Source organism: Triticum urartu, chromosome 2A, assembly GCF_056163025.1.
Source record: "Triticum urartu cultivar PI428250 chromosome 2A, HENAU_Tu73, whole genome shotgun sequence".
Classification (NCBI taxonomy): Eukaryota; Viridiplantae; Streptophyta; class Magnoliopsida; order Poales; family Poaceae; genus Triticum; species Triticum urartu.
Window position 1 is genome coordinate 204372424 of NC_141874.1, and position 21408 is coordinate 204393831.

At 50.7% G+C, this 21408-nt stretch overlaps 1 pseudogene; it reads left to right on the forward strand.

Annotated features, from left to right (window-relative positions):
* The first annotated feature begins 12534 nt into the window (after positions 1-12534).
* Positions 12535-14047, forward strand: LOC147984551 (uncharacterized; annotated as a pseudogene).
* Positions 14048-21408: the final 7361 nt, after the last annotated feature.

Consider the following 21408-nt stretch of genomic DNA (forward strand, 5'->3'; position numbering starts at 1 on the left):
GGCAACACCGGCGAATAACTAGAAGACACCTGGCGCAACAGTCTCGGGGCGTCACAGAGAGGGAGTAGGAAAGGGCAAGAGGGCGCCGCCCCCTTTCCCCTAGTCCAATTCGGACCCATGGGGGGTCCGCGCCTCCTTCCCTTTGTCCTGCCTCCTCTATTCCCGTATGGCCCAATAAGGCCAAATACTTCTCCCGGCGAATTCCCGTAACTCTCTGGTACTCCAAAAAATACCCAAATCACTCGGAACCTTTTCGATGTCCGAATATAGCCTTCCAATATATCGATCTTTACGTCTCGGCCATTTCGAGACTCCTCGTCATGTCCCCGATGTCATCCGGGACTCCGAACAAACTTCGGTCATCAAATCACATAACTCATAATACAAATCGTCACGGAACATTAAGCATGCGGACCCTACAGGTTCGAGAACTATGTAGACATGACTGAGACTCATCTCCGGTCAATAACCAATAGCGGAACCTGGATGCTCATGTTGCTTCCTACATATTCTAAGAAGATCTTTATCGGTCAAACCACATAACAACATACGCTGTTCCCTTTGTCATCGGTATGTTACTTGCCCGAGATTCGATCGTCGGTATCTCAATACCTAGTTCAATCTCGTTACCGGCAAGTATCTTTACTCGTTTCGTAATGCATCATCCTGCAACTAACTCATTAGTCACATTGCTTGCAAGGCTTATAGTGATGTGCATTACCGAGAGGGCCCAGAGATACCTCTCCGACAATCGGAGTGACAAATCCTAATCTCGATCTATGCCAATTCAACAAGTACCATCGGAGACACATGTAGAGCACCTTTATAATCACCCAGTTACGTTGCGACGTTTGGTAGAACACAAAGTGTTCCTCCGGTATTCGGGAGTTGCATAATCTCATAGTCATAGGAACATGTATAAGTCATGAAGAAAGCAATAGCAATATACTAAACGATCAAATGCTAAGCTAACGGAATGGGTCAAGTCAATCACATCATTCTCTAGTGATGTGATCCCGTTAATCAAATGACAACTCATGCTATGGTTAGGAAACTTAATCATCTTTGATTCAACGAGCTAGTCAGGTAGAGGCATAGTAGTGACACTCTGTTTGTCTATGTATTCACACATGTACTAAGTTTCCGGTTAATACAATTCTAGCATGAATAATAAACATTTATCATGATATAAGGAAATAAATAATAACTTTATTATTGCCTCTAGGGCATATTTCCTTCATCTAAGTCATAAACCGGATACGTGTTTTTATTAAATGGTGGAGCTGTCAGTTGGTGCAGTTCCAAGCAGAGCGTCGTGGCGGGATCTACATGTGAAGCGGAGTACATAGCTGCTTCGGAAGCAACAAATGAAGGAGTCTGGATGAAGGAGTTCATATCCGATCTAGGTGTCATACCTAGTGCATCGGGTACAATGAAAATCTTTTGTGACAATACTGGTGCAATTGCCTTGGCAAAGGAATCCAGATTTCACAAGAGAACCAACCACATCAAGAGACGCTTCAATTCCATCCACGATCAAGTCAAGGAAGGAGACATAGAGATTTCCAAGATACATATGGATATGAATGTTGCAGACCCGTTGACTAAGCCTCTCTCACGAGCAAAACATGATCAACACCAAGACTCCATGGGTGTTAGAATCATTACAATGTAATCTAGATTATTGACTCTAGTGCAAGTGGGAGACTGAATGAAATATGCCCTAGAGGCAATAATAAAGTTGCTATTTATATTTCCTTATATCATGATAAATGTTTATTATTCATGCTATAATTGTATTAACTGGAAACTTAGTACATGTGTAAATACATAGAAAAAAAGAGTGTCACTAGTATGCCTCTACTTGACTAGCTCGTTGAATCAATGATGGTTATGTTTCCTGACCATAGACATGAGTTGTCATTTGATTAATGGGATCACATCATTAGAGAATGATGTGATTGACTTGACCCTTCCGTTAGCTTAGCACGATGATCGTTTAGTTTGCTGCTATTGCTTTCTCCATAACTTATACATGTTCCTATGACTATGAGATCATACAACTCCCGAAAACTAGAGGAACACTTTGTGTGCTATCAAACGTCACAACGTAACTGGGTGACTATAAAGATGCTCTATAGGTGTCTCTGATGGTGTTTGTTGAGTTGGCATAGATCAAGATTAGGATTTGTCACTCCAAGTATCGGAGAGGTATCTGTGGGCCCTCTCGGTAATGCACATCACTATAAGCCTTGCAAGCAATGTGACTAATGAGTTAGTTACGGGATGATGCATTACGGAACGAATAAATGGACTTGCCGGTAACGAGATTGAACTAGGTATTGAGATACCAACGATCGAATCTCGGGCAAGTAACATACCGATGACAAAGGGAACAACGTATATCGTTATGCGGTTTGATCGATAAAGATCTTCGTAGAATATGTGGGAGCCAATATGAACATCCAGGTACCGCTATTGGTTATTGACCGGAGACGTGTCTCGGTCATGTCTACATAGTTCTCGAGCCTGTAGGGTCCGCACGCTTAATGTTCGGTGACGATCGGTATTATGAGTTCATGTGTTTTGATGTACCGAAGGTAGTTCAGAGTCCCAGATGTGATCACGGACATGACGAGAAGTCTCGGAATGGTCGAGACATAAAGATTGATATATTGGATGACTATATTCGGACACCGGATGAGTTCCGGGGGTCATCGGATAATTATCGGAGTGTCGGGGGGTTATCGGAACCCCTAAGGGAACTAATGGGCCAACATGGGCCTTGTGAGAGAGAGAGGTGTCGGTGTCAGAACTGGCGGATCTCGGGTAGGGGGTCCCGAACTGTGCGTCTAAGGCGGATGGTAACAGGAGGCGGGGGACACAATGTTTACCCAGGTTCGGGCCCTCTCGATGGAGGTAACACCCTACTTCCTGCTTGATTGATCTTGATGATATGAGTATTACAAGAGTTGATCTACCACGAGATCGTAGAGGCTAAACCCTAGAAGCTAGCCTATGATCATGATTGTTGTTGTCCTACGGACTAAACCCTCCGGTTTATATAGATACCGGGGGGGCTAGGGTTACACAGAGTCGGTTATAAGGGAGGAGATCTACATATCCGAATTGCCAAGCTTACCTTCCACGCAAAGGAGAGTCCCACCCGGACACGGGACGAAGTCTTCAATCTTGTATCTTCATAGTCCAACAGTCTGGCCTAAGTATATAGTCCGGCTGTCCGAGGACCCCCTAATCCAGGACTCCCTCAGTAGCCCCTAAACCAGGCTTCAATGACGATGAGTCCAACCCGCAGATTGTCTTCGACATTGCAAGGCGGGTTCCTTCTCCAAATACTCCATAGGAGATTTTGAACACAAGGATCGTGTACGGCTCTGCAAAACAAATTCCACATACCATTGTATAATATCTCCACAAATCTAATCTGCTGACAACTTTTCATAACGTGACATCACGCCATGGCCCGGTCATTATTCAAACCGTTTTCCTCAACCAGCTACTGCACATATTGCGAGGCGGCTTTCTTGGCACGTCTTGTCGAAGCAGAGATCGTGTCCCCTTATCACGGGACTCTCATCAATACAGGTGTGGGTAACCCAACCGCGCCATCAATCACGGCGCTTGGGGAATAAGCGAGTTTACCAGGCAAGTGGGGAGGCGCAGAATCCATGCTGCCTTTATAAGGGGATAAGGACTCCCTTTCGCACCCACGCTTTCTTCTTCCCGATCCATTCCCCTTCACCCGAGCTCCAGCGCCCGAGCGTTCGTCTTCTCCGCCCACAAAGGCCTTCCGAAAATGTCCGGATCCAGAGCAGGAGGCAAGTGGATGGCCTCTACCGTCCAGGAGAAGCATATCAAAAAGCTTCGGGAGGCCGGGTATCTGGCCAAAAAGTCGTCCGTCATCTCCCGACAGCGGGACAGATCGTTCCTACTCCGGAACCCCAAGAGAGGATTGTATTCCTCCCTCATTTTGTCCGCGAGCTAGGGTTTCCCCTCCACCCGTTCGCTTGCGGCATCATGTATTATTACGGGATCGATTTTCATGATCTATCCCCCAATTCCTTCCTCAACATCTCGACATTCATCATCGTGTGCGAGGCTTTTCTCCGCATCTCGCCACACTTCGGCTTGTGGCTGAAGATCTTTAATGTGAAGCCCAAGGTGGTGAGCGGCGAGCACGCCGAGTGCGGGGGCGCTATGGTGAGCAAGATGCCCAACGTCACATGGCCAACAAGTACTTTTAATGATTCCGTCAAAGAGTGGCAATAGCAGTGGTTTTACATCACTGAGCCGCGCGGCACGGAATGGGCCGCTGCTCCAGAGTTCCGACCCAGAGCCCCTCTGCGGCTTACGTCCTGGCCCAAGAAGGGCCTGAACTGGTCTTCGTCCGACGAACTACCTGTGCTCCAGACGCGCGTTAAAGATATGGAAGACAAGAACATCGAACTTGTCAATGTAGTCCAGGTGATGTTAGTTCGCCGGATCCTGCCTTGTCAGCACCGGACTTGCAATCTATGGGAATTCGATCCGGCCAAGCACCAGACCCTGTGAGAGCTCTTTGGCTCCTTGCACAAAGACATTTGGAAGGTGCTTTTCAAGTCCGACAAATCATGGCCGGACTCGGCCGAGGACCGCGGGTACCAACTGTCCCGCCCTGCAAGCTTAGTAAGTTTTTACGTGTTTTATCCGCATAACCCAAGGGAAATGCTTAATGTGTTTTCCTCGACTCCCCTAGGGCTGGACCAAGAAGGCAGGGCGGATCCACCGTCCGGCCCCATTACCCGAAGAACCGGCCGGCCCACTTTTGATGAAGATGCTGGTCCCGACGACGTATAAGGCGCCGAAGAAGAAGGCCAAGACGGAGGCCAAAAAGACCCGGGGCGGCCTTCATCGCTGCAGCACTTCGGATACAATATCCGAAGGCTCCAACGTCTGTTCTGCCTCTGAAGAGGACGAGGAGGAGGAGGAAGACGAATCCCCAACGGGGGGAAGAAAGAAGAGGGCGGCCTCCATACACTTGGAGGCCGAGTCGCCTAAAAGGGCAAAAGCTCCTCTTCCGGAAGAGTCCACTGCCGCCGCCGACAGCAGCCCGGCGTGGGATCCCAGGACCCAGCCCCTGGTGAACTCATGAGTATAAAATCCGAACACGTTTATGCATCCAGACTCATCATGGAATAATATTTTAACCTGAGCTATATTTTTTGTAGTCCGGCGAGGTCCCGCACCGAACGATCCTCATCCGAGGATTTGCTGAGCTCGGATGCTATGGAGAGCGGGACGCCCCCAAATGCCCCTTCCCCCAAATATGTGAATAACACCGAGGCTTCGTCCCAGAAGGACCCCGGCCAAGGAGGGGGGAAGAGATTGTGAAAACGGCGCCTGGAGGTCAAACTTCGGGGGCCGGAGACATGGGGGAAAAGATTCCCATGGGGGTCGACGGCGGGAGCCATCTTGAATTCGGCTCCCAGCCGGACGCAATTCCGGGACCAATGCGGCTCCAGAATCAAGCAGGCGGCCTCCCTCGGCTGGACAGGGCGTGCTTGTTCCACCGGCAATCTCTGTCCAACCAGAGGTGCCGGATGTTTTGTTGGCGGCGCTGAAGAGCGCCTCCATCGTTGATGAGCACCGTGCCCTGATGGGTGCGGTGATTAAGGAGATTCAGTCTGCTGAGAGTGGACTGAATGAAGCCTGTATCAGCCTTATAAAAGGCTTTGAGGTATGTTTTATGAGGTTTCGAAGAGTGTCATAGTATATATAGTAGCCCCTGATACACTGTTCAGTGCAATAAAGGACCGAACAGAGGATCAATTTTATGTTCGCAGGAAGACTCACTTGATGACATCTATCTCTCTTCTTTTATAAGCAGGCGTCTGCAGCGGCTGCTACCTCTCATACTGCGGAGATCTCCGGACTGAATCAAAGTCTCGAGCAGGCCAAAGAAGAACTTGGCCAGTTGAAAAGGCAGTTGGAAGATAAACAAGGTATGTGCAAGCCTTGTTCGCGTTCAGTGCGAACAAATTTCCAGTATGATAAAATATGTTTCATTATTTGCACCAGGGGCGATGACTGAAGTCGAGGCTCTGAGGAAGGCTATTGCCGAGGCCGAGGAAAATGCAGCCGCAGAGCAGGCTCATCGTGAGAAGCACGAGGCCAGGGTTATTGAAGCTGAGCAGGAGCTTCAAGAGTCCGTGAAGAAATGCGAGACCTTGGAGCAGATTTAACGGAGAAAGAATCCGAACTCGCCAGGGCTCATCAGGCCGCGCGTGATGCCTAGGGGGAAACCCGAGGCGCCCAACAGGAGATCCAAGAGGCGAGGACGATCGCGGCGGGTAAGGCTTTTTTCCATGTAAAGCAAGTATTTGAGGAGAAAATCATGTTTCTAACCTTGAGTTCGGATTTCTCCAGGGGTATTTGCGGAACTGCCCCGCAGCATATCGGATGCCGCCCAATTCTACCAAGCCGAAGAAGGGAACACTGCGGATAAGCTCTTCTGGTCGCAGTATCTGGCACCGAATTATCCGGTGCCTTTTGCCGAGCAACTGAAACAGCTGATCGAACTGCATAGGGCAGCTAAGCTAGCCATGAAAGATTTGATTATCCGGCTATGGCCCGCCGAGCCGATTCCAGGCAGCTACTTCGGGCTCGTGAAGCGGCTTGTGAGTGCCTGCCCTCGACTTGACATCATCAAGCGGTCGGTCTATATAGAGGGTGCGCGAATGGCCTTCGCCCGTGCAAAGGTGCACTGGGGAAAGATGGATGCTGAAGAGCTGATGACCGAGGGACCACCCGAGGGGAAGGAGCACCGCAAGCCCGAATTATATTATGAAAGTGTCCTGAAAGGATCCTGCCTTGCGGCGGAGCAATGCACCAAGGACATTATATTTCCATGAATACAATCATGTTGTCCTTTGTAATGTTTGAACAAGGTCATTTCTATTATTTATTGCCTGTTATATAAAAGTTTATCCTCCTGCGCGGCCATTTTATATATTAATCCTAAGAGTTGGCCAGTCGTTGGCTTCTACCCCCACGTAGGAAGTACGGGGGTGTTCAGGATAAACCTGATCACTCTTTATCCCAGTTTTGGGTCCTTCAAAGGAGGTGTTCAGCACAATGAACCAGGCAATCGAACTATAGGGCTTTATCACTCTCACTTAGCCATAGGAGCTTTACAAAAGGAAGATAGGCGCAGCCCCTGGTGTTCGGAAGACCGCACGAGGGGCTATATAAGCACCTGATCAGAAGAAAAGCCGATTCATCGCACGCTGCATTGGTTATGGCATTATGCGGGAGGAATCCTTAAAGATTTTACAACCTCTCGAACAGCTGACCAGCTCTCGCCGTATCATGACAGTCAGTTTTCGGCTTTCTCTACTGAGGTGCTCGTCCGGAAGAACCGGGACACAATCGCAGTAGTTCTCCCTGTGCCGCCTTAGCCGATATAGCGGAACGTAAGGCAGCAAAACATGGGAGCTGGACAAACCCAACATTTGACCAAAGACATGATTCGGAGCTGATGCATATAATGCTATAAGTTCGGGGTGCCGAACTTCCATGAAGGTGTTCGGACTTTATTCCCGTATTATGGGTAAAACGAAGCCCCTGGCATATTTAAGGCATATCGTAGTGTACGGATGCCAGTTGATAAAAGAGTTTCAATAAGAAATAACAGCATATAAGCATTATATAAATCCACATGTTGTATTTGAATAGTATGTCGATGCGTGTGAGTACAGGTAATGTGGTAAAAAAGAAATATGACTGTGGAACCTGCTGAGACCAGGGGAAGAAGCTGTGTGCGGATCCGGAGTGTAGTCGGATGGTCATCGCGGGGAATATCTAAGGATTCCCTTGCGCGTTCGAGCTGCTTCCATATCGCCAGTCCTGGTCTGCACAAAGTTGAACTTGCAAACAAAATGTAAGAAATGCTTGTGTGCCGCAGAGCGGTTGAGCCGTAGTATGTGGCCTGTCCTGGCCTTCGCCGAAGTGTTTAATTGAGCTCTGGACGAGCCGGGCTATCCTACTGCGAAGTAGTTCGAAGTCCTTTGGTGGTGTCCGAGAATCGGGCCGTCGACTCGAGGTTCGGTTGGAAGGTGCCACTTGTAGCTTCTGCTGTTGAAGTAGCGGTATACTCCTTGGTGCCGAGGGGAAGTTCGGCCTTGCCATTAACCATGATGAGGCCGCACGGACTGGGCATCTTGAGCTTACGGTAGGCATAATGTGGTACCGCGTTGAATCGAGCGAACGCGGTTCGTCCGAGCAGTGCTTGATAATCACTGCGAATGGGGACATTGTCGAAGATTAACTCTTCGGCACGGTAATTGTCTGGTGATCCGAAGACTACCTCAAGGGCGATGGATCCTGTACAACTGGCCTCCATACCTAGTATAATACCTCTGAAGGTGGTTTTAGTGGGCTTGATCATCGAATGATCGATGCCCATCTTGCGCACTGTGTCCTGGTAAAGCAGGTTTAGACTGCTCCCTCTGTCCATAAGGACTCGTGTGAGGTGGAACCCGTCAATTATTGGGTCGAGGACTAGTGCGGCTGGATTGCCCTGATTGGTGTTAACCATACAATCCGTGCGGTTGAAGGTGATCGGCCCTAGTTTATATTGTGGGACGACTGGTTCCGTTAAGTCGACATCCCTAAGGGTGTGCGTCTGGTCCGGGTTGGGAGTGTAGGTGCCGTTTACCACGTTCACCGTTTGGATTTGCGGGGGAAATTTCTTTTGCCCTCCTGTACTCGCTGATCTGGGCTCCTCGTCGCCATCGTCGCTTTGAGATCCCTTATCTTTGTTTTTGGCACCTGACCCGCAGGCTTGTTTGAAGACCCAGCATTCTCTGTTGGTATGATTGGCTGGTGTTCCTGGGGTGCCATGAATTTTGCATGGGCGGTCGAGTATGCGGTCCGGACTGGACGGACCCGAATTGTCATTTTTGAGTGGCCCATTCCACTGACTGGACTTACAGCCCCTAAATCCGGCATTGACTGCCGTATCTTCGGTGTTTCCACCATTTCTGCGGCGCTTGTGTTTGTGGCGTCGGGGTTTGGCGTTGCTATCTCTGGCTTCTGATGTGCCAGGGTTGCTTGCTGTGTTATTGCTACGGGCCAACCAGCTATCTTCTCCCGCGCAAAAGCGGGTCATGAGTGTCGTGAGGGCTGCCATGGATTTTGGCTTCTCTTGGCCGAGATGTCGGGCGACCCACTCGTCACGGATGTTATGTTTAAAGGCCGTTAGGGCTTCGGCATCCGGATAGTCGACAATTTGGTTCTTTTTAATTAGGAAACAAGTCTTGTGTGCTGTGTTTGGCCCGGCCGGATTTTCTTTTAGTATGTCCGGTGTGACGGTAGTCGTCACGCGTTGGGGCGCGCCCCCGTGATCCGTAGACCGATCTTTTATGTCCTGATTTGTTTTCCAATACTTCTCGCAGGTCCTAGTGTTACCCCGGGCCTTGGTATTTTTGTTTGACTGGCGACGGGGTGCGGGCTGGACTTCGGGCTGATATGCCGCTTTGTCTCGGCCACGAGGTGGTCGGTCAGCCGCATCATACGCTGGTAGTGTAGGCTTTAATACTTCCTCCTCGAGTTGGGGTAGCAACCTACGCTTTGGGTAACTTTTGGTTGGGCGCTCGAGTTCGTATTCCTTGGCTGCCGGCACCTCGGTCCATCTATCCGCTAGCAGATATTGATCAGCTTTAAGCTATTGTTGCTTTTTCTTCAGGCTTTTTGTTGTGGCTATAAGCCGGTGCTTGAAGCGCTCCTGCTCGACAGGATCCTCAGGCGCGATAAATTCTTCGTCGCCGAGGCTCACCTCGTCATCGGAGAGGGGCATGTAATTTTCATCCTTTGATTCTCCGTCTAGCGCCTGTTCCTTAGGGCTAGCTTGCCCATCCTCCCGCTCAAAGCCTGGCTGGAGGGGATTGTCTTCGTCTTCGGCACTGTCCGCAGCGTTATTGTCTCTTGTGCCGGTATCGCTGCTTTTGCTATGGTGGGGCTTAGAGCGGCGACGATGACGCCGGTGCTTAGGTTGATTCTCGAGGGGAATATCCTCCATTGCCTTATTGCCATCGCTTTCTTTGTGGGTGTCCACCATGTATATATCATATGATGAGGTGGCTGTCCAGCTCCCTGTGGGCGGTGGTTCCTGTTCTTCTCCTGCATCATCATCCATACTGTAGATGTCTTCGGAGCCAAAACCAAGCATGTCGGTTAAGTCGTCGGCAGTGGCTATTAAGTGGGTGGTGGGTGGGGAATGAATTTATTTGTCGTCCGCTTCCCACTCAAGCCGGACATAGTTCGTCCAAGGGTCTCCTGACAAGGAGAGAGACCTCAATAAATTTAGCACGTCGCCCAAGGGCGAGTGCTGAAAGATATCCGCGGAGGTAAACTCCATGATCGGTGCCCAATCAGATTCGATAGGCACGGACGCAGGCGGTTCGGAGCCTATGGCCGGGGACGAATCCAAGGGTCCAGCAACACAGGTCTCATAGGGGTGAAGTCCGTATTCGGCTCTATCGCCGCTGGGTGTGCGGCCTCGGTGGCGGGGTCCATCCACCCGTCCTCGGACGGCACGATCTGCTCCAGATTGAGGGCCGGAGTAGCCACAGGTGTGATCTCCCGAACACCGTTCGGCGGCAGAGCTAAGTCATGCTCGTCGTTACTGTGCGGTGCACCTGGCATGGGCTCGAATCCGTCGAAGATCAAGTCTCCGCGGATGTCGATAGTATAGTTCAAGTTTCCAAACCTGACCTGATGGCCAGGGGCGTAGCTCTCGATCTGCTCCAGATGGCCAAGCGAGTTGGCCCGTAGTATGAAGCCGCCGAATACGAAGATCTATCCGGGGAGAAAAACCTCACCCTGGATCGCATCGTTGCCGATGATCGAAGGAGCCATCAAGCCTTATGGTGACAACACATTGGAAATCTCAATGAAAGCACCAATGTCGGTGTCAAAACCAGCGGATCTCGGGTAGGGGGTCCCGAACTGTGCGTCTAAGGCGGATGGTAACAGGAGGCGGGGGACACAATGTTTACCCATGTTCGGGCCCTCTCGATGGATGTAACACCCTACTTGCTGCTTGATTGATCTTGATGATATGAGTATTACAAGAGTTGATCTACCACGAGATCGTAGAGGCTAAACCCTAGAAGCTAGCCTATGATTATGATTGTTGTTGTCCTACGGACTAAACCCTCCAGTTTATATAGACACCGGAGGGGGCTAGGGTTACACAGAGTCGGTTACAAGGGAGGAGATCTACATATCCGAATTGCCAAGCTTGCCTTCCACGCAAAGGAGAGTCCCACCCGGACATGGGACGAAGTCTTCAATCTTGTATCTTCATAGTCCAACAGTCCGGCTAAAGTATATAGTCCGGCTGTCCGAGGACCCCCTAATCCAGGACTCCCTCAAGAGGAGGGGCCATAGGGCTGGCCGCCCCCCCCCTTGGGAGTCCGAATTGGACAAGGAGGGGGCGGCGCCCCCTCTTTCCCTCCCTCTCTCCCTCTCTTTCCTTCCCTCTCCTTCTTCCTAGTTGGACTAGGAAAAGGGGAGTCCTACTCCTAGTAGGAGGAGGACTCCTCCCTCTCCTTGGCGCGCCCCAAGGCCGGTCGGCCTGCCCCCTTGATCCTTTATATACGGGGGCAGGGGGCACCCTAGGACACAAGTTGATTGTTTCCAGCCGTGTGCGATGCCCCCCCCCACCACAATCCACCTCGGTCATATCGTAGTGGTGCTTAGGCGAAGCCCTGTTTTAGTAGCATCATCATCACCGTCATCACGCTATTGTGCGGACGAAGCTCTCCCTCGACACTCTGCTGGATCGTGAGTCCGTGGGACGTCACCAAGACGAACGTGTGCAGATCGCGGAGGTGTCGTACTTTCGGTGCTAGGATCGGTCGATCGTGAAGATGTACAACTACATCAACCGCGTTGTCATAACGTTTCCGCTTACGGTCTACGAGGGTACATGGACAACACTCTCTTCTTGTTGCTATGCATCACCATGATCTTGCGTGTGCGTAGGAAAATTATTGAAATTACTGCGCTCCCCAACACTTCGGCACTCGCGAGAGGGCTACGCTGGTGCGGGTGCACAGTGCGCGGAAACATGGCATGCTGCTGGAGGCGGTGGCCGCCCTATTCGTTTGGCACTCGAGCTGGCGGTGCGGCGGCGCGAGCGCACGACCTGGAGGCTTCAACATCAAGCTTGTTCAGATGTTCTGTGGCGGCTCGGTGATGCTCGTTGTTAAAGTATAACTTTGTATAGCTAACCTCGCGTATTCCGTTTGCATACGGTTGTACATATACGCGTATAGGGTTTCTTACTTGGTCTCCAAGACTTGTAATCCTGCTATAAATATATGAGCCAATCACCCCTTGAGAGGCGTCTTCCCTCAAACCGTTTCACGTTTATATGGTATCAGCGTTCGTTCCTCAACCCTAGCTTCCGCCGCCACCCAAAAACCCTAGGCGCCGCCGCGGCTCCTCCTCCCTTCCCAGGCCACCGCCATGTCGACCTTCGCCTCCACCTCATCGGCGCTCGGGGCGCAGACCTCCGGCACCCTTGTTCCATCCATTGTGTCGCCGGCCTCCCAGGCCGTTCACGTCGCCAGCGTGAAGACGCATGTCCCCGTCGTCCTCGACCTGCAGAAGTCCAACTATGCCAAGTGGCGTATGCTCATCACCGTCCTCCTCGGCAAGTACAAACTCAACGACCACATCTCCGCCGTCACGCCGCCGGACCCCCGCATAGCCGAGTGGCAGCGCCAGGACTACGTCGTCCACTCGTAGATCTACGGCTCCATCAGCGAGGACATCCTCGACACCATCATGGCTCAAGATCAGACCGCGTACGAGGCCTACACGCTAATCAAGGACCTCTTCCTCGGCAATCAGCTCACCCGCGTCGTCTACCTCGAGGCGCAGTTCCGAGCCATCGTCCAAGGTGACCTCACCATCACCGCCTACTGCCACCGCCTGAAGGCCCTCTCCGACGCGCTCACGGACGTAGGGAAGCCCGTGACCAACCAGACCCTGGTGCTCACCTGCCTCCGGGGGCTCAACCCCCACTTCTCCAACATCACCACTCTTGTCACGATGCAGGTCCCGGGACCCACCTTCCTGCAGACGCGCTCCATCTTGCTTCTGCGTGAGAACCATCTCGCCAACACCGCCCCAGGCGGCCCCGGGCCGTCCCAAGTCGCCCTCTACGGCAACACCATCGGATCCTCCACCGGCGGCAACTCGGGCGGCAACAGCGACCGCTGGTCGAATAAGAAGAAGAAGAACGTCGGCGGGGGCGCTACCAACTCCAACACCACCTACCCCGCCGCGGCGCCCAGCCCGTGGATCTGCTTCAACCCCTACACTGGCCAGGCTTAGCACATGCAGCCCGCCTGGCGTCCCTACGGCGCCCCGGCTGCTCCTGTCGGGGGTGCTGGCCTCCTCGAGCCAGCCCCGCGGTCCACCACTCCAGCGTCGTCGCCTCGCTAGTCCACCTGGTGCCCCCAGGCCAAGTCGCCTACACGACCCAGCTGGCGCCCCTGCACGACCAGGCCTGGGGCACCAATCCGCCTCCACCCGCGGCGCCCTACAACCCCACCGGCTCCGTCCAGGCTCTTGCATGGGACTGCTCCGCCCTTGTCGCTGCCTTGAATGCCACCGCCGGCCCCTCTGCCGTCGGCTCCTCCGTGCCGACCGCATGGGTCATGGATTCAGGAGCCACCCCGCACATGGTCTCCGACCCTGGTATACTCTCCACTTCCTCCCATCCTCCTGCCTCTCTCCGTGTTACCGTTGGTAATGGCGTCCCTCTCCCCATCACCGTCACCGGCCACGTCACTCTCCGCACACCTAGTCACACTTTCTACCTCAACAATGTTCTCGTTGTTCCAGATATTATCAAAAATCTTCTTTCTACTCGTCAGTTTACCATCGATAATTATGTTTCTGTCGAATATGACCCGTGTGGTTTTTCTATTAAGGATCTGCACACTCGGCGCAAGATCATACGCTGCAGTAGCCCCGGACCACTCTACGAGTTCTTCACCAACACCAACACCACCACCTTGTCGTTTGGACTCATCACCACCACCACCGCATCGGAGCAATGGCATCGTCGCTTAGGACATCCAGGTCGTGACTCTATGTCACATTTATCTTCAGAATTTCTTATTCCATGTAATAAAAGTACTCAAGTGTGTCATGAATGCCAACTTGGCAAGCACATGCGTCTACCATTTTCTAGATCATCCACAGTTTGTGTCACTCCATTCCAACTACTTCATTGTGATTTATGGACATCACCAGTTGCTAGTAATTCTGGTTTCAAATATTATCTTGCCATTGTTGATGATTTTTATCATTTTATGTGGAGGTTTCCACTTCACCGGAAATCCGACACATGCGATACTCTCGTCAACTTTGTAGATTACGCACGCACACAATTCAACCTCCCTGTCATGTCCTTCCAAACCGACAATGGTACTGAGTTTGTTCACTCCACCTTCGTCGAGTTTCTTGCCCACCACGGTATACACCTCTGCATGTCCTGTCGTACACCTCCTCCCAAAACGGCAAGGCCGAACGTGCTCTTCGCACTCTAAATGACATCACCCGCACCCTCCTGCTCCAGGCCTACATGCCTCCCGCGTACTGGGTCGAGGCTCTCGCCGTTGCGACCTTCTTGCTTAACCGCCGTCCCAGCCAAGCCTTAGATTTCCGGATCCCATATACACTCCTATACCAATAGCCACCCTCCTTCTCTGACCTTCGTGTCTTCGGGTGTCTATGCTATCCAAACCAGTCCGCCACAGCACCTGATAAACTCGCCCCTCGCTCCACAACATGCGTTTTCCTTGGCTATCCTGCCTCGCATCGCGGATATAGGTATCTAGACTTATCTTTGCGCCGCATCATCATCTCCCTCCATGTCATTTTTGACGAACACACCTTTCCCTTTGCCACCACTCGCACCGCTCAGTCTCTGGACGATCTAGATTTTCTCCTAGACCTGGCCGCCATGCAGCCGGCTCCCACGGTCGTCGCACCCCTGGCGGGCCAGCCCAGCATGGCGTCGGCCTCCTCGGCCCAGCCCACTTTGCACGGCTCGGATCCTGCAGCCCCGACGTCGATCACCACTGCGCCCGCCTCACCTATGTCATCCCGGTCTACGTCTCCCGGGCGGTCACCTTCTCCACCACCACCGCCACCCCTCCCCCTCCTCATCACTCTCGCGGCAGCACCGCTTCTACCACCAACACCCACACCATGCTCATTCGCGCCAAGCGGGGCATCTTTCAGCCGATTGACAAACTCAACCTCTTGGCTGAACACTCTTCCATATCCCCTATTCCCAAAACCTATTGATCTGCTCTCCGGGATCCTCTTTGGCGTGCCACCATGTCCGAGGAGTACGATGCTATCATTCAGAACCGCACTTGGACTCTTGTTCCTCGTCCGGTTTATGCTAATATTGTTTCAGGGAAGTGGATCTTTGTAACACCCTAGATGTAATTTACCTTATATGTATCCCAACTCTTGCCGTTTCTAGCCTAAGTTATTTTATTTTCCTCGGGTTCGGGTTTCTGTCTCGTGTGCATTTTTGTCTTTGTCATGCATCTCATATCATGTCATCATGTGCATTGCATTTGCATATGTGTTCATTTCATGCATCCGAGCATTTTCCCCGTTGTCCGTTTTGCATTCCGGCGCTCTTGTCTCCTCCGGTGGTCCTTTCTACCTCTATTCGTGTGTGGGGATTAAACATTTCCGGATTGGAATGAGACTTGCCAGGCGGCCTTGGTTTACGACTGGTAGACCGCCTGTCAAGTTTCGTGCCATTTGGACTTCGCTTGATACTCCAACGGTTAACCGAGGGACCGAGAAGGCCTCGTTCGTGTTGCAGCCCAACACCCTTCCATTTTGGCCAAAAACCTTTCTATCATCTAGAGCGTTCGATCACGATCGTGTGGCCGCAAACCGTGCTCAATTTGGAGCCTCCTAGCTCCTCCTACCTATAAAACTAGGTCTTCCCCGAAAATTCCGGATCCAAAACCCCCCTAACCCTAGCCCCGCTCCTCTCCGCGCGGGCGGACACGTCTGCAGGCCGTCGGACATACCGCCGCCGCCAATCGCCGCCCTCCACGTGGCGCGCCGCCACCCGCGCCCACTCCGGCCCGGGGAGAGCCCCCGAGGCCCGCGCCTCCGCCGCCACCTACCTCGCCTCCCCGCCTCCTCGCGGCTCGCAGCCGACTGCCGCCGCCACCGTGACGACCACCACCGCCGCCTCGTCCGGCCGAGCTCCGGCGCCCTTCGCCGGCTGGCTCCGCTGCCTCGCCATCGTCGCCCGGAGTCGCCGCGCCTCGTCCGCCGCTCCGCCGCCCGGGTCGCCGCCCCGGCCACCGGCGCCCGACGCCGCCGTCCTCCTCTCCGTCCCCGGCGCACCCCGGCGTCCTCCTCCTCCGGCCGCCGCGTCCATTGTCTCCGGTGAGGTCGCAAGCTACAGTGCTGCTACAGTAGATCAGGCCGGATCTGAGATCTATTCCACTAGGGTTGACTTTCCCCCTCTCCCCTTATTTTTTTGCAATATTCATCATGTTGTATCTCTGCATCCGTAGCTCCGATTTGTGCGTGTATCATATCAAAATGTTCATCTCAACGAGTACATCATTTCATCTCATTGCATCATTTTCATTCGAGCACATCTTGATGCCCGAAATGCTGTTGGAAGAGGGCTATGTGATAAATTTGGTAGATCTGTTTCATCAAATAGCTATTTGTCATTTTTGCCATGATTAATGTGTGCATGATATGATCCTGAGCTCTACATGTGTTTTGTTATATGCCATGCCATTTTTGCAGAGGTGCTTACCATGTATTTTTGTGATATGTGTAGTGACTAGCACAAGCTTGCAAAGTAGTGTAATCGGTAATGCTGATTTCAGGGACTTAGAATTTCACCAAGTTCTTGTCCTGATTTTGTCGTTATGCCATATGTTCATGTTGTTTCCTAGTGATCCGTACCTCTTTTGAGGATGATCAGTAAGGATGGTTTGTTAACCTTGTGGTGCTCTATCCATCCATGTCTTTGTTTGCATTTATGGAGCACCCTAGCTTGAGTCAATCGAGCTCTATTTTTGCTATATCGTGAATCCTGGCAGATTGTTGACTTGTTAGCAATTTTGCCGAGGATGTTGCTATTGATCCGTGCATGCTATGTTGTTGTTCTTGCCATGCTTAGATTCTATGCCATGTATTCTTGATGGGTGTATGCTTAGTTTGTCATGCCATGCTCTGTAGTGAGTGCATCGAGCTTGTAAACATGCCTACTCGTAACCTGATTTGCATGCTCCAGTTTTTCACTAAGTCTGAAATCTGTTTATGTTTTTGCCATGTTTACATGCTTGTAATTGTATTTTCTGATCCCTTTTGGCTCAAGGTCACTAAGGGACTTTTGTTAAGTGCTTTGAGTAGCTTCATGCCATGCCTTGCTTTACCATGTTAAGTTCCTGTAGCATGTACTTTTCATGCTCTAAAGTGTGCTTCCTCATGTTAAATTCCAGACTTGTGTTAATTTTCACTAAGTTTGAAACCTGTTATCGTTTGCACTTTTGCCATGCTTGTTTGAACCTGTTAATGGATGAATTAGCCGTAGCTCAGTGTTCATATTTTGTCAAGCATCATGAGTGGATCCCTGCCATGTATTTTGTTGTCATATTTGAGTGTTGTAGCATATTTATCTTGATGCATTTAGATGGCTACTTGCTGATTATCGCAGACCGGTGCCATATTTGTTTTGCTTGCCATTTTCAAACCGTGCATCCGATTCCGGTGATCTTTATATTGATTTCAACCGAAATCACCTCACCTTTCCAGTGGAACTCTTGGATTTTCATGTTGAGGCCAGGTTCAATCATTCCTTGTCAAATCTTGCATATGCATCACATACCGCATCCCGCATATCATACCATACTTGCATCATGTTGTTTGAGCATTGCATGTGGTTGATTGTGTTCCGTTTGCTTGTTGTTCTTGTTTGGGTAGAGCCAGGAGATGATTTCGTGAACGAGGAGCCCGTTGAGTTTGCTTACGAGGATCAAGTCAACTCTGACAACTTTGCAGGCAAGATGATCATACCCTCGAAATCACTTCTATCTTTGCTTGCTAGATGCTCGCTCTTTTGCTATGCCTATAATACGATGCCTACCACTTTCTTATCATGCCTCCCAAATTGCCATGTCAAACCTCTAACCCACCATGTCCTAGCAAACCGTTGATTGGCTATGTTACCGCTTTGCTCAGCCCCTCTTATAGCGTTGCTAGTTGCAGGTGAAGATTGGAGATCGTTCCTTGTTGGAACATTGTTTATGGTTGGGATATCACTATATTATCTTGTTATATTAATGCACCTATATACTTGGTAAAGGGTGGAAGGCTCGGCCTTTTGCCTAGTGTTTTGTTACACTCTTGCCGCCCTAGTTTCCGTCATATCGGTGTTATGTTCCCGGATTTTGCGTTCCTTACGCGGTTGGGTTATAATGGGAACCCCTTGACAGTTCGCCTTGAATAAAACTCTTCCAGCAATGCCCAACTTTGGTTTTACCATTCTCCACCTAGCCTCTTTTTCCCTTGGGTTCTGCGGACTCAAGGGTCATCTTTATTTAAACCCCCGGGCCAGTGCTCCTCTGAGTGTTGGTCCAACCTGTCAGCTGTCGGTGGCCACCAGGGGCAACTCTGGGCTGGCCTACCGGAACCTTGGACAATCCGGTGTGCCCTGAGAACGAGATATGTGCAGCTCCTATCGGGATTTGTCGGCACATTCGGGCGGTGTTGCTGGTTTAGTTTTACCATTGTCGAGGATGTCTTGTAACCGGGATTCCGAGCCTGATCGGGTCTTCCCGCTAGAAGGAATATCCTTCGTTGACCGTGAGAGCTTGTGATTGGCTAAGTTGGGACTCCCCTACAGGGATTTGAACTTTCGAAAGTCGTGCTCGCGGTTATGGGCAGATGGGAATTTGTTAATGTCCGGTTGTAGATAACATGAAACTTAACTTAATTAAAATGAATCAACCGCGTGTATTACCATGATGGTCTCTTCTCGGTGGAGTCTGGGAAGTGAACACGGTGTTGGAGTAATGCTTGACGTAGGTTGTTCTAGGATCACTTCTTGATCATAGTTCTTTGTTCGTGCTTTGCCTTCTCTTCTCGCTCTCTTTTGCGAACAGGTTAGCCACCATATATGCTAGTCGCTTGCTGCAGCTCCACATATTACCTTGCCTTTACCTATAAGCTTAAATAGTCTTGATCGCGAGGGTGCGAGATTGCTGAGTCCCCGTGACTCACAGATTACTTCCAAAACCAGATGCAGGGACCGATGATACCGCTCCAGACGATGCGCTTGAGCTCAAGTGGGAGTTCGATGAAGACTCTCATCGTTACTATGTGTCTTTCCCATATGATCAGTAGTGGTGCCCAGTTGGGGCAATCGGGGACTTTGTCGCATGTGGGGGTTGATCTTTATTTTGGTACCGTAGTCGGACCATGAGTGTATTGGATGATTGTAATGTTATTCATGTATTTGTGTGACGTGGCGAGTGTAAGCCAACTATGTACATTTTCCCCTATTATCTATTTACATGGGTTGTTGTGAAGATTACCTTACTTGCGACATTGCTTTCAATGCGGTTATGCCTCTAAGTCGTGCTTCGACACGTAGGAGATATAGCCGCATCGAGGGCGTTACAATCTTCTAGCACAAGTTTGGTGTTGATGGTGCTCCTGCTCGGTACAAGGCCAGGTGGGTGGTCCATGGATTCTCGTAGCAGCCTGGTATTGACTACAATGGGACTTTTAGTCCCGTCGTCAAGCCGGCCACGATCCGCGTTGTGCTCAGCATCGCCGTCTCCCATGCTTGGCCGGTTCATCAGCTGGACATCAAGAACGTCTTCCTCCATGGCGATCTTGACGAGGTGGTCCATTGTGAGCAGCCACCCGGCTTCATCGACCCTACGCGTCCTCACCACGTCTGCCTGCTCCACAAGTCCCTCTATGGACTTAAGCAGGCGCCCTGCGCGTGGTACCAGCGGTTCGCTCATCACGCTCATTGGCTAGGATTCATGGCTTCCCAGAGTGATGTTTCTCTGTTCGTGCTTCGGCGCGGTTCTGAGATGGCCTACTTGCTCCTCTACGTCGATGACATCCTCACCGCGTCAAGCGCCGGGCTTCTCCAACACATCACCGACCAGCTTCACCGTGAGTTCTCCATGACCGATCTCGGGGACTTGACTTACTTCCTCGGGAGGAGGCACGACTCCAAGGCTTCAGTCCGATGGTGGTAGAGTTAGGAACAAATTTAGAATTGTCCTCGTAGGAGTTTATGTGGAGTCAACTAGAATTAGCATGCAGTAGGTACGGCTAGCAAAAAAAATTAACCAGTCACTAGCAATTTTAAAATAATGACATATATAAGGATGATAGTATAGGTTCACTACAAATGAATCCAATAAAAGAGCTGTCTCCGCAACCCCCCTCCCCCACCCCACCCCACCCCATCCACAAGTACTTATTTTAAATGAAGTACTTGTATCTTACAATCATCATTTGTATATATGATACATCTCAAACGACAAACGTGTCTACTCTTCTAAACATTTAAAAAAATATTTGTCCTCTAATTCACATAATTTAAATAAGCTAGCTACAATATCATGTAGTAGAGGTAACATAGGGTGACAATAAGCTAGCTACAATAGGCCCACATGCGTCGCCTCCCAATGCCCCTTCGACGGCAGGAAGAATGACGGCACTTCATCTACTCCTAGCCTAGCATCTGGGTATGCGTCTCCGCAATAGGAGGCATCCACACCTGCATCCCCTTAGGTATAGGAGTTTGGTTAGATTCATGTTTTCTCAACTCTTCAAATTTAAGGAGCCCAGATTTGAGAAGGTGATTGAGGAACTATTAAAAGTTAGAAGTTCAATTAGAGACGCCTAAGATTTGCTCGGATCATGTGAACACGACCCTGCCGCACCGGCACCACTCCAACTTAACGACATTAGCAGGCTGAGCTTTTAGCCGCCCATGTGAAAGTACAAAACCTCGTCGTAAGAATCCATTTAATTTGCGTCACATCATGGTATACATAGTAGTAGCACCTAGATTAAAGGATAACCATGGAAATTACTAGTACCATGCATGGATAGGTCGATCGATACACAAGGTGACGTGCAGGTCTGATCATTTTCATGCCCTTATCAACACGAACCGGACTAATGGAAGACTAACAGGGCCACCAAATCACCTACTCCAATAATTAAGAAAAATTTGCTGAAGAGATGCACGTCATGACACCACCCATTTCCAACTCGCGGCGAAATCATTAT